The sequence below is a fragment of the Rana temporaria genome, chromosome 3 (genome assembly GCF_905171775.1).
Source record: "Rana temporaria chromosome 3, aRanTem1.1, whole genome shotgun sequence".
Lineage (NCBI taxonomy): Eukaryota > Metazoa > Chordata > Amphibia > Anura > Ranidae > Rana > Rana temporaria.
This window is the reverse complement of record NC_053491.1, coordinates 17,220,616-17,234,263: the sequence shown is the minus strand read 5'-3', so window position 1 is coordinate 17,234,263 and position 13,648 is coordinate 17,220,616. Positions and strand designations below refer to the sequence as shown.

At 46.9% G+C, this 13,648-nt stretch overlaps 1 protein-coding gene across 1 annotated transcript in view; it reads right to left on the bottom strand.

Moving 5' to 3' along the window:
- Nucleotides 1-13,648, bottom strand: part of CHSY1 (chondroitin sulfate synthase 1) — a 70,875-nt gene that overhangs the window by 44,761 nt on the left and 12,466 nt on the right. The gene's annotated exons all lie outside the window — the stretch shown is intronic.

The window sequence follows — 13,648 nt, the reverse complement described above, 5'->3', positions numbered from 1 at the left end:
TGAATGACAATTGTGCGGTCATGCAATGCTGTACCCTCATGCATGAGGACCCTCCACTGGCTGACCGTAAAGGATTGGGTGACATTCAAGATCCTCTGCCTCACCCAAAAATGCACGCAAGGAATCGAGCCGCAATACTTATGCGAGAAAAATAAAACCCTACACCCCAATCGGGCCCTACGATCAACTAATCAGAACTAGGGGTGCAACGGATCAAAAAAAAATCAAGGATCGGATCGATCCTCCGATCAGGAGTCACGGATCGGTTCGATCCTCGGATCAGCAAAAAACATAAAAAAAGACAAATCTTGTTACACCCCACCTAATCACTATCCACCCCCCTCCACCCTGGTGTACAGACATGCTCCCCAGGTGATGGTGTAGCTCCTACCTGCCGGTGCAGAGCTCACTGACGCTGTCTCCACATGTCTGCAGGCAGTTCCTGGGTCTGTAGTGAGCGCGCTGAGGCGGGGAGGCGTGTCACGCTGTGCTCTTACAAGCACACGGGGGGAAGAAAAATGGCCGCCGCTCCGGAGCTAGGCCTAAGCCGGGGACTTTCCTACGGCTGAGGCTCCGGAGCGCTCCGCGGATCGCGTGGTGCGCCGATCCGAACGGGGTGACCCGTTCGGATCACGGATCGGTGACGATCCGTTGCACCCCTAATCAGAACCTCTTCCACATCCCCAAGTCCCGCTACAAATCTAGAGGAGAACGAAAGATTCGCAGTCCAAGGACCCCGGCTATGAAATGCTCTACCTACAGACATTCGGATGGAAGAAAACCATCGTGCCTTCAGGAAGAAAAAGCAAGACCCACCTATTCTGAAGCGTGGCTGGACGACGACATCAGCTACAGCGCCGTGAGCCGATTTAGTTCGCATTTGTAGCGCTATACAAGTTACTCACCTCTGTACCCATGTGACATTTTTATAAAATTTGTTCAGAGCTTTTTGGCACATTTAATCACCACTGGGGGTTTTTCCCCCAAAAAGTAATAAAAAAATAAAACATTTTTGTTTCCGTTATAAAATTTTGTGAACAGGTAATTTCTCCACCACTGTTGGGTCGGCACTGCTCAGGACACCGATTATCGCCCCGATGATCAGTGTAGTCTCCTTTCACACTTGTTAGTTACCAGTTCTCCTCTCCTCATTCTGACTGCAGGAGGAAAGGAATGCCGATAACCAGCAAATGTGTTTACATCAGGGTTTGACAAATTTACTTAGAATCTAGGAGCCAGCTAAAAAAGTCAGGAGCCAGAAAACACGCCCGTCCCGCCAAGCTTGCGCACAGAAGCGAACGCATATGTAAACGGTATTCAAACCACACCAGAGTCGATTCAGTTCGCATGTGCTGCGCTATACAAGTTTCTCACTCACATGTGAGGTATGGCCGCGATTGGTAGAGCGAGAGCAATAATTCTAGCCCTACACCTCCCAACTCAAAACATGCAACCTGTAGATTTTTTTTAAACGTCGCCTATGGAGATTTTAAAGGGTAAAAGTTTGTCGCCATTCCACGAGCGGACGCAATTTTGAAGTGTGACATGTTGGGTATCAATTTACTCAGCGTGACATCTTTCACAATATAAAAAAAAAATAAAAAATTGGGCTGACTTTACTGTTCAATTAAAAAAAAAGTGTATTCCCCCCCCCCCCCCCCAAAAAAAAGTGTTAGCAAGACCGCTGTGCAAATACGGTGTGACAAAGTATTTCAACGATCACGCGGCGCGGGGGCACGGAGACACAGGATCCTGGGTCTCCGTGCACCCCACCTCCCCCGCTGCGAGATAGCAGCGGGCCCGCGCCGGCCAGTAATTGAGGACGCCCACTAACATACAGCTAACATACAGCTCCTTTCTCTATCAGCAAAGTAGAGAGCGTCCTGACCTGCCTGCTCGCCCACTCCCCCTTCAAGAGGCTTTCTCCACACCAGGGAGTAAGCCTCGCATTACTGTGTGGAGTTACAGACAGAAGAACAGGAAGTGAGGATTTCTCAGAAGAAAAAAGGACATTTAAAAGCAAAATGGAAGGATGAGGTAAGTGAAGGAGGACTGCACTAAGGGAAAGGAAGCCATTTAGGAAAAAAAAAAAAAAAAAAAAAAAAAAAAAAATTACCTTTACAACCCCTTTAATGACAAAACATTAACTCAAAAACATCAAAGGGGTCATTATGAAGATGAAGGAAAATTTCTAAAGTTGTGCTTTATATAAAATAATTGGTTTTATAAAAGGAAGTATTTGTGGTAATGCTCTATAATACAGAACAATGAGGGAAGATTAAAAGTTGGACGTGAAGCCGGTGCTCCCTCCCAAGCCCGGAATGGCATCCCTGGAGAGCGGAGGTGAAGACACGTTATTCACAGCTCACCTTGTTCCACACTTGTCTGCGAGATTTGAGTCAGCATGCAGTAAATCAAATGGCCGCATTCTAACACTACACTCCCAGCCACGATCCCACAACCTCTCCCCCCACCTTCTAACGATCAGACACTATTGAAAATATGGCCTAAAGACGATCGGCAGAAAAATAAAATAAAAAAAAAAATACACCGGTATTAATCTTGTCGATGAGGAACTAACCATTCATAATAAACCAAGCCATGGCAGCTCTACACCGGTGACTTGTCCTTAAGGTTCCCTCAACGGGAAAGTTCCTTCAAGGACTGCGCAGGCGCAAACTTGCCGACGGAAATCTCTGAACCTCGCCCGGCATCCAGGCTCATTCTTTAACATCCCCGTGGATTGGAGGATGTTAAAAAAAGAGCCAGGAGGCCGAGCGAGCGGAGCGATTGGCCACTTTACTCGAAATCCACGTCGCCCTGGATGCCGGCCGAGGTTAAGAGACTTCCGTTGGCAAGTTTGCGCCTGCGCAGTCCTTAAAGGAACTTTCTCGTTAGCCGGAACCATATGGGCAGATCACCGGCCTTCTGAACTTTCCATGATTTATTGCAAACCCTAAAGCAGAACTTAAAGCGGTGGTTCACCCTCCTTAACATCAGTCTAGCATTACATTCGGCATCGTAGCGCGATCTACAGTATGCCGGTCTTACATTTTTTATCCCCGTACTCACTTTGCTATTGCACATTGAAGATTCCGACTCCCGCGGGGAATGGGCGTGCCTATGGAGAGGGAGGGTGATTGACGGCCTGCTCTGGCACGTCACGCTCCCCGAAGACAGCCGGAGTAGGTCTCGGCTCTTCACGGCGCCTGCGCACAGGCTATGCGCAGGCGCCGTGAGGAGCCAAGCCTATTTCGGCTATTTCAGGAGAAGCGTGACGTGCCAGGGCCGGCCGTCAATCACCTTCTCTCACCATAGGAACGCCCATTCCCCGGAATCTTCAATGTACAATAGCACAGTGAGTACGGGGATAAAAAAAAAATGTAAGACCGGCATACTGTAGCTCGCGCTACGATGCCGAATGTAATGCTAGAATACATTTTTTTATTTTTTTTTTTTTTTTTAATAGGGTGAACCCCCGCTTTAACCAAAAGCGGAAGTTCTGATCTTCCTTGCCCAAGCCCCCCCCCCCCCCCCCCAAAGCTGCACTGGTGTGAACCAGCCGATACAACACTCTCCTAAAACGCAAAAAAAAAAAAAAAGTCACAAGTACCTGTCTGTTCCGAAAGCAAGATTTGGACAAGACTCCGGTAACAGGATCAAAGGTGAAAACATTATGCAAAAAGGTTTGCAAAGGTATTAATAGTATTTATGCAAAAGATATGCAGAGGGTTTAGATCACCTGAGGCAGCCAGTTTAAAGAATCTCAAGTATGGCATTTCCATACATTAGTTACACCGGTGGAGCTTGGACCCATTGAACTATGCGTACACGTCACACCTCTAATGGTTGCAAGTCACTAATAGATGTTGCTACTCCAGCGATCTCTGCTAGCTTCCAGGTCCCGTGCCGAGCGGCTGTCCTGCACCACTGAACACCGGAAGTCAGCGGCTTGGCGCCATTCAAAGATTGCTTTGTATCTTCTCCCTGAATGTAAAGCGTCCTCCGATTGGATGGAGTGGAGAGACAGGGCAGTGATGTCACGCTTTTCATCAAATTTCAGTTCAAATTTGTCCTCCTGTTCGAAGCTGCTCAGGTAGGAGGCAGCCAATTGGGGTGTCCGTCTCACAGAACTATTCTCAAAAAAAGCACCAGTTTCAGTCATAGCATGGAATGCCCAAACTAGCTGAATTCTGAGGAAGACTCTGCTGATAACCAAGAAAGTACCGTATTTATCTGCGTATACCGCGCACTTTTTTGCCCTGAAAATCAGGGCAAAAACGTGGGTGCGCGGTATACGCCGATACCCGCGCCGAGTTTGAATACTGCGCCGACATATACCGAGCGCAGTACACTCGGGTATAGTCGGGCAGTCTCGGCTCCTTCCGCGCTCACGTCCTGGACGTACAGGTGTACTGCGCTCTGTATATGTCGGCACAGTATTCAAACTCGGCACGGGAAACGAGCGGGGAGGACGCCGGACCCGACGAAGAGGACACCCGAAGCCGCAGACGGACACTAGACCCGACGAAGAGGACACCCGAAGCCACAGACGGACGCTAGACCCGACGAAGAGGACACCAGAAGCCGCAGACGGACGCGACGAAGAGGACACCCAAAGCCGCAGACGGACGCTGGACTCGACGAGGCCGCCGATGGACGCCGCGCAAGACTAAGTACAAAAAATACTTTTCCCCCACAGGATTTCGGGGCAACTTTAGGGGTGCGCGGTATACCGCGATAAATACAGTACATCACAGCCAAGATTTGGTTTTATGTCCTTTAGCCAGAGTTCTTGCACCCATTAAAAAAAAAAAAAAAAAAAAAAAGAGCCTTGTTCCTCTGGGAAGCTTGAGGACCAAATGGAGAGGGAGATTAGATACCAACTCAAGGAAAAGAGCAGGGCTCAAGCCCTGTGGGAACGGAGTTCCTGCATTTTTTTCACAGCAGGAACGCAGTTCCCTTTGCAGGACTAGAGCAGCCGAGCCAACCCTTCACCAAGCGGCGATGCCCAGCTCGAGTCACTGTCAGGGGCATTGCGGAGGTCTGCCGCAAGTTGCTTAAAGTTCCCGCGATAACTTGCCGCAGACCTCCGTAAAGTAATCCATAAAGGATTACTAAAGTACAGGGGATCGAAAAAAACATGCGGTTTAGTAATTATGCATATGAGCGTATCATTGTTTTTTGGGTGGGAGTTCCCACACTTTTTTTCCCCAGGACATGACCCCTGGAAAAGAGGTCACAGGTAGGGGAAGAAATCAAACACAAAATGAAAAATTAAGATCAAAGGGATTGCTATGCAAAGTCTTGTTGGCAGCTCGTCTGCACATTAAGTCCATTGGCGTGGCTACCATATCTGCTTTATAGTCCACATGGAAAAAAAAAATAACAGTTAAGAGGTCAAAGAGTGACACAAAATACACTCAGGAAGTCACATGATTAGGTAACAATGGAAGACACATGATTAGGTAACAATGGCTCAATAATTGAGAAAGCAATGTACTTTTGATATGAAGGAATCTTTTACCGTTTAGGAGCATCATTGCCATTATTATTTATCCATTATGGCAGCGGGTAAATTTATGCGTATGGGACCCAGACATGATCGCACTTCGCATTTATTTGCCCCACGCCTGACCCTGCTTTACACACATGGACAGCACATGTCACATACACCCCTCCTTCTACAGAACATCCCAATCCAACATCCTGGCTTTAACTTGATCAAAAAAAAAAAAATAATGCGTCTCTAATCCGGGCATCATGAAAAGGGCCAAGCATTTGCCAAGCACCGGGCAGCAGAGACATTTGCATGGGATGATAGAAGATGGAACAACTCCCATCTCCGCAGCTGCAATCCAAGGGGATTGGCATTATAAAACTCATGCTGGTTTAATTAACTATGGATTAGACCTGGTCTTTGCCGATTCCTGTGGTGAAGAGACCGAAGCTGAAATCATTTGCGCAGTCTGAACAGAGCGTGCCTACAAGTGTGCGCGAGCACGCCGGGGGTTTAAATGGACATGAAAACTGGAGCAATGCTTGGAACAGATTACAGAATGCGTTTTAACGCTCGTTTAAATTGATTTAATCTTTACAAGCCTTGCAGAACAGCAAGAATCCCAGAGGCGCATATTATCCCAGTAATGATTAGGTAGTGGAGTGATAGAAATGCTAGAAGGATGACATAAGAACAAATTTGGATGTAATTATCCAGCAGAAGAATGACTGAAAACACTTGCCAGAAACGCAGGTTACATGAAACAAGAGCCAAATTAAGGACTGCGGACGGGAAAGAGACATTTACTTTTTAAATGGTGACATACAACCCTAAATTTCAGGGACACTACAACCCCTGTTTGAAACAGTTAAAAACATATGGAACGAAAAAAATAAATAGGCGCATTGGAGGGCAGATTTGTCAATGGTGGGAAGAGGCCAACAACCAATCTGATTGGTTTCACCTGAGGACTGTCACTTCACTGGGTTATACAGTGGATATAAAGTCTACACACCCCTGCTTAAAAAATAAATATATCTTTCCACCTTTAAAGGGGTTGCAAGGTAAAAAAGGCAAATAAAAAAAAAAAACTTCTGACAATACCGCGCCCCCTCCCCTCCCCGTTATACTTACTTGAGCCCTCAAAAGCCCCACGCTCGTCCACGTCATTTTCCTCGTCGCTCACCCTGGCCGGGTGGGTAGAGTGGATGGATTGAAAGCAGTGCAGCCATTGGCTCACGCTGCTGTCAATCACATCCAATGACGCAGCATGTCGGGGCAGAGTGATACAGTGAGCGACAATAGCCGCTGGCTGTATCACGGGAGCGTGCCGGCAAGGGCTCCACCCCTTGGGAGCTCGCATTAAGGAGAAGCTGAGAAAGCCGCCGAGGGACCCCAGAAAAAGCAGTTCGGGGGCCACTCTGTCCAAAACGAGCTGCACAGTGGAGGGAAATATGACATGATGCTTTTTTTTTAACAAAGCATCATGTCATACTTCACTGTACAATTCGTTTTGCACAGAGTGGCCCAGATCCTGCTGTAAAGGGGTCCCATGGCGACTGTCTCGGCTCCCCCCCGCTAAAGCCAACCCCCTCTGGGAATCTGAGGGAGTTAGCTTGCAGGCACGCTCCTGTGTCAGACAGTTGGCGTCAATAGACGCCAAGTGTATGACTCGGTCCAGCCCCTGGCGGCAACGTCAATTAATGTGATTGACAGCAGCGGGAGCCATTGGCTGCTCTGCCATCAATCTATCCAATCAATGGCCAGACTCCTTGAAGAGGACGCACACAGCAGGTGAACGGGCTCAGGTAAGTAAAAAGGGGGGGGGGGGGTGTCATGACAGCGAGGCGTTCTCGCCTTAAAGGAAAAAAGATTTTTGCCTAAAATTAAGGTCTGCAAGGTAGACAGAATAGTGTAATGATTCTGTTAAAAAAAACGAGTAAATGCCTATTAAATTCCTTTATCTATATCACCTCCAGCGTTCTAGTTTCTGTTCTCTCATTCACTTCCTGGTTTGCGGCGCTCGTTCATGCAAGAACTACATTTCCCAGTATGCATTGCGGCACGCCCAGTAATTCACACCTTCTTGAAGTCTCTAACACATAGAGAGCGTCCTGCCGCACAGATGTAGTTCCCAGGAGGGGGCGAGCACGTTACTGACCACCGCAGTAAAGCCTCCCTTCACAGTGGTCAGTAAAATCAGACAAGCAGGAAGTGAACAGAACAGAGAAGAAATAGAGCAACTTATGAGCAAAAACGAACAATGAGGAAGTGAAAAGAGGAATGTCTGCAGGTAAAGGATGCTTATTATGAAAAATAATTTACAACCCCTTTAATGCATAGGATGCATCAAGGGGAAGAAACCATGAACCTTTACAAACCCCCTTTAAGGCACATTCTTCCCAGGACCAATGCAGGGTTTCTCAACCATGGTTCTTCCAGAGGTTCCTTGAGCAATGGCCAATTTCTGCCTTGGATAAGTTCCCATTGGCACCATTGATCTTTAGCCATCTGTCAGGGGGCAATTCTTCCCAATTACCACAAGTGCAAGGAACACTGACCACCACACTACTAATGCATCATGAGGAGTAGATGACCATTTTTAGCAGGGGTTCCCCGAGACGGGAACTTTTTTTCAAGGGTTCCTCTGTGTTGAAAAGGTTGAGTAAGGCTGCATTAGAATACTTAATGTCTTTTCAGGAGAAGACAACAGATGGGGGAAACCAGAGAGGAGACAGAGCGGAGCACAAAACGACTTGTGTTCCTCCCATTTTAATGGAGTGAATACAGCCTTGTATACAGCATTTATCCTTGATAGTCACGGAGACTACAGATCTTTCTGCTGCTCACTAGGACAGTATACCCAGCGAAGGGTCTAATCAGCGGCGCGCATACCTTTGCTTCTCCGGCAGCGTGCTAGCAGAGGAAAGTGTCCTGTACTAATTATAGAGAGCGGTGTTGGAGCCTAGGTGAAGAGTTGTTACAAACAGGCCTTGTGCCATCCAGAATCCTAACAAGGCTCGGTCTGTAAGGTATACCCCTCTGCAGGCCAGTAAAGTAAACAAGCTGCCGCTCAGTTGGTAGGTTTGGAATTCACATTTTGCCTTTTCCTCCACATCTAATCCCCGAGACACCAATACATGAAGCTCTTCACTCTGTGCCGGACTTTTCAATGACTCCTTCAGGACAGAAGTCAAAATGTTTTCTTTAGAGTAGAGTACCAAATGTACAAATGAAGAAAAAAAAAAAAAATACGAACGTCAACAAATCTCAAAAACACGAGATCGGTAATTTCAGGAGGCACCTTAAAGCGGTCCTTTACTAAATTTTAAAAAATATTAAGTCGGCTGCTACAAAAATTGTAGCTGCTAAATACATTTTATTAATCACCAATGTCAGGATCCAATGCCGTCCTCACCGGGCTTCGGTCCCTGGCATACCAACTGGGCACACAGCTGTGCGTTTGCGGCTTCACTGCACGAGCTGCGCTGTATCTGAATGGTCCCCCAGCTTTCTGTGATGTGTCCCAGAAGGCAGCAGGGGGACCGAAGGTCCACTCAGGTTGCCATGGCGATCCGACTGGAAGGGAGCAGGTACCTGTCAAAACGAGGTGGCTGATGCTCTCGCCAATGATGCTCTGCCATCAATCTATGGTATGGGTACCCGAGAGAGCGGGTGTGCTTGTCCGTTGATGGAACGATCAAGTTCAGGTAAGTAAAGGGTGGATAAACAAATAAGTGCGCAGCCAAAATAGGTAAATGCAAGTGTCCTGAATCCTGAAAAGGAATGGGCAAATCAACTAGGTGATTTCTTGCATGAGATTCATATGCATATAGTCCTGTTAGGAAATCCCACTTGTGTATATTCGTTCCCAGGGGAACCAATCCTCCACCAATAAAGGGTAAAGGGTGGCTCTGGGGTACTGCTGCACTACAGGTTTTTCCACCATAAAGGCATAGAATGCCTTAAAAGCAGAGTTCCACCCAAAAATGAAACTTGCGCTTTTCGGAATCCTCCCCACCCATCCGGTGTCACATTTGGCACCTTTCATAGGGGAGGAGGGAGCAGATACCTGTGTAATACGTGTATTTGCTCCCACCGCAAAAAAAAAAAAAAAAATGCCACACCCAGCGCCGCCTCCTTCCCTCCGCTGTCTTAGAGAGAGACAGGTCCCAGAAAACAGCAGGGACCAGTGGGATCATGCAGCGTGACTCATGCATTGTGCCGTAGGGAACCAGGAAGCAAAGCCGCAAGGCTTCACTTCCTGATTCCCTTAACAAAGATGGTGGCGCCTCCACCCAAGAGACAGATCGGCTTTGGGTGCCGACATTGCGAGAGCCCAGGACAGGTAAGTGTCCATATATTAAAAGTCAGCAGCTACAGTGTTTGTAGCTGCTGACTTAATTTTTATTTTTTTCTGCGGAACTCCGCTTTAAGGTGAAAAACCTTAATGGTTTACAACCCCATGCACACGAGACGCTGGTAAACTCGAGTTCAGAGGCATTTGGGCATTTTCTTCAACTGCCCCTGAACACATTTAATGTTATCCTGTGTCCATGCACACATTCACGTTTTTTTGCATTTTAAAGCAGATGGGTTTAGGCTCGTTTTTTTCAGAAGCAAAATTTTGGGTTCGGACGCAAACGTTTTTGCGTTTCAAAGCTTTGGGAGGGTCTACAATGTCTTTGTTATGAACGCTGATAGCCGCAAACGCGGTAAAACGCAGCTAAACGCGGCAAAACGCAGCAAAATTCGCTGCAAAAACAGGAGTTTTAAACGCCGGTTTTTGCCTTTGAAAACTTGAGTTTACATGCGTTTGCTTCTCGTGTGCATGGGGCCTAAGCAGTTTAAGTCCCTCTGGGGCTATATAGAATAGTGCTGCAGCACCAGAGGGACTTCTTAATGAACGAGTGCGGTAATCAGCGCACAATCATAGTCTATTAAATCTTCCTCTGGCTCTCCAATAGAAAGTCCATACAGGAGGCCGGAGAAAGTTTACAGGAGGCTGGCATTGCACCCATAATCCATTGATGGCAAGTGCAATGCTTTGCGAGATCCTGTAATAAATGATAATTTTTTTCTTACTAAAAAAAAAAAAACACGTTTTTTCCCAAAGATGAAACAAGCCTTTAAAAAAGTTGGCCAATCTTTAATCCTGTATACAAATCAAAAAACAGACCTCTCCAACAAACCAGCCCACCAAGCCCGCTGCATGAGGTTAGCCATGTTGATCTGGTCAGGACATTTGTGGCACATACTATAGTTATAATGCCCTCCCAGGACGAGCGAATGCTTGGCGCTCAGACAGCATTTAGTCACTTCTAAAAACAGTTTTTTGCAGCAAGGGTTAACGGCAATCCTCCGGCTGTGCAGAAGTTTCCCAGCACCGCTTATCTTTAAAGCCTCCAAACTCCAGAACCTTTAATCGGCAGGCACTGGCAGGGCCCCCTGTACACAGACTTAAAGGCTTTTACTCGCCAGAGTGTTAAGATGATAATCTCCACCTTCCCGACAATATGTGGCCAGTATTTTCTCTTCCCAGGCTTCTACAGATGGACACAAGACAGGTCCCTTCTGTCACACCGGGGGTCTGCCTAATCTGAAGATTTGGGGAAGTGAGTGCGGACAAGACGCTTCCTCGGGTGATGTCACACAGCCACTAAGCTGCCTCTAGTTCCTTCAATCAACTTGTGACCCCAGAGGTCACACACACCGCCAACAGCAAGCAGGCGTGGAGCGGCTCGAGCCACATATAGGAAATACAGCAATAGACTTCTAGTGAAAAGAAGCAGTGGAGGAAATGTACTGCTTCCTATATGAGTAATGCAAGAGGCTGGAGACCAGGATTAGTGTCTAACCTAAAAATGTACACAATTTTGTCACATTACGTAACAAAATAAGGACTTGACACTGGATGCAACCAATTGGATTATTGCTTTCGCCTTTGAATGTAAAACTGGAATAAAATAAGGCTAGTGTCTCCACTTCTGGGTAGGGGGCCGCCAGCGACCCAGCTATGCTGTGATTGTATGGAGCAGATGTCTAACAGCGGGTGCCAATAAAATGTATTTAATATATATATATATATATATATATATATATATATATATATATATATATATATATATATATATATATATATATATATATATATATATATATTATAGCGTCTTATACGCTGGCACCTGTATGCAGCGTCAGATTTCGGGCGTCCATTGTTCAAAAGCACGCCTCGTCCTGTGATAGGCGGAACACTCCGTTTCCCAGCAGAGCCTGTGTTCAGCCTATCACGGATGTCCTCTCGTCCGAGGCCGCAGACGAGAGGACGTCCGTGAAAGGCTGAACACGGGCTCTGCTGGGAAACGGAGTGTTCCGCCTATCACGGAACAGGACGAGGCGTGTTTTTGAAGAATGGACGCCCAAAGTCTGACTCTGAATACAGGGATAAAGTAAAGAGATCGGCACAGTGAGGAGAGTCGGAAGGGGGGTCGTCTTATAAGGCAAGTATATACCAAAACCAACCTTTTAGCTGGAAAATTAAGGTGGCGTCTTATACAGGAGATATATATATATATATATATCTATCTATCTTTGCAGGGTTAGATAGGTTAGTGATAGATCGTGGATGTCTGTAGATGTAGAGATTTTACCGTTAGGCTGGATATACCATTAATCATTCATGCATAACTTCGTTAAGAGATTTCAGTGCTCTAGAGAAAAAAAAAAAACTTCGAGAGGAAAAACATTAGTGCACCTTTCCCAGCAGAGCGGTGAGAGATTAGCCTTTGCTGACCTTATAGAAACTGACGTTTAATCCATCGCGCTCCTTATCCCCTTCCATGCCGGGGAAATGTGCCACGTGGTCAGAAAGCCATTCAGTACAGGCAGAGAAAGAGGCATCAGCGGGGTTAATGAGGGAGAGCAACCAGGCAGAAAATAGCCAAGGAGGAGGAAAGTCCAACTGGTCAGATTCTACAGACAGCTAATAAACACCCGAGAGTTTTCATTATACATCGTTAACGTCTAGATCAGCTCTACCATTACCTTTCACACCAAGGATAACAAGGTATTGATCCTTCGTATAGGAGCCAATCATTCGGCTGAAAACACAGAATTGTTCCAGAACACACCTGGAAACCCGGATTACCTGGGAGATGAAAGATGCAAACGCCATATAGAGACCATTATGTACAAATAAAGTGCTGAACCTCCCATTCACAGTCAGTCCTGCAATGTTTGTTCTTCTCAAACAAGATAAGCGTGCCCGTTCTGGCTACGCGTTGGGTCAGAGAATGTGCCACCAGCAGGTCCCCCTCAGCTATAAGGGCTGCAAGGCTTCTTACCGGTATGATCCAATGCACAAGCAGCAAGGCTGGCCCTACATTAATCGATTATTTCCTTCACCTATGGGTTGCAGCACCTCCCCCCAAATACTTAAAAGCGATTGTAAACCTAATTACACCACTTTTGCCTACAAGCAAGCCCATAATAAGGCTTACCTGTAGGTACTGTGAATATCTCCTATACCTGCACGGTTTAGGAGATATTTACCATACACACTTGCGCCGACTTCATCAGCACATGCACACTCAACGGCTCGCTTGTGCCATTTCTGCAGCAGCTCTGCCATGACCTGCGGCTCCCACGCACATGCGCAGGAGTGAAGTTCATCACGGCTCTGGCCAATCACAGTGCCGGAGCCTTCGAACCTGGAAATAACTCCGGGAGACCAGTCTCCACTCACGTCAGTGTGTGGGACCTCTGCAACAGCTTCAAGCGAAGGCATTTCATAATGAGGTAGTATGCGATGTATACTAGCCCATTATGCCTTTGTCTTACAGGGTTTTTGGGGGGTTTACAACCACTTTAACTGAGCCAATCTATCCAGAGATGTTACACAAGCGGCTCGGAAGGGGTCATCCCCAAACTGTTTCCACAAAGTTGGGATCATGAAATAGTCCAAAATGTCTTGGCATGCTGACACCTTAAGAGTTCCCTTCACTGGAACTAAGGGGCCAAGCCCAACCCCTGGAAAAAAAAAAAAAAACATCACACCATATCTGTGTTCTGCCGATAGGGTTCCTCCTATCGATATGGTTCCCCCTTGACTGCGCAGGTGCAATCCGAGCCGACGAAAATCACAGAACC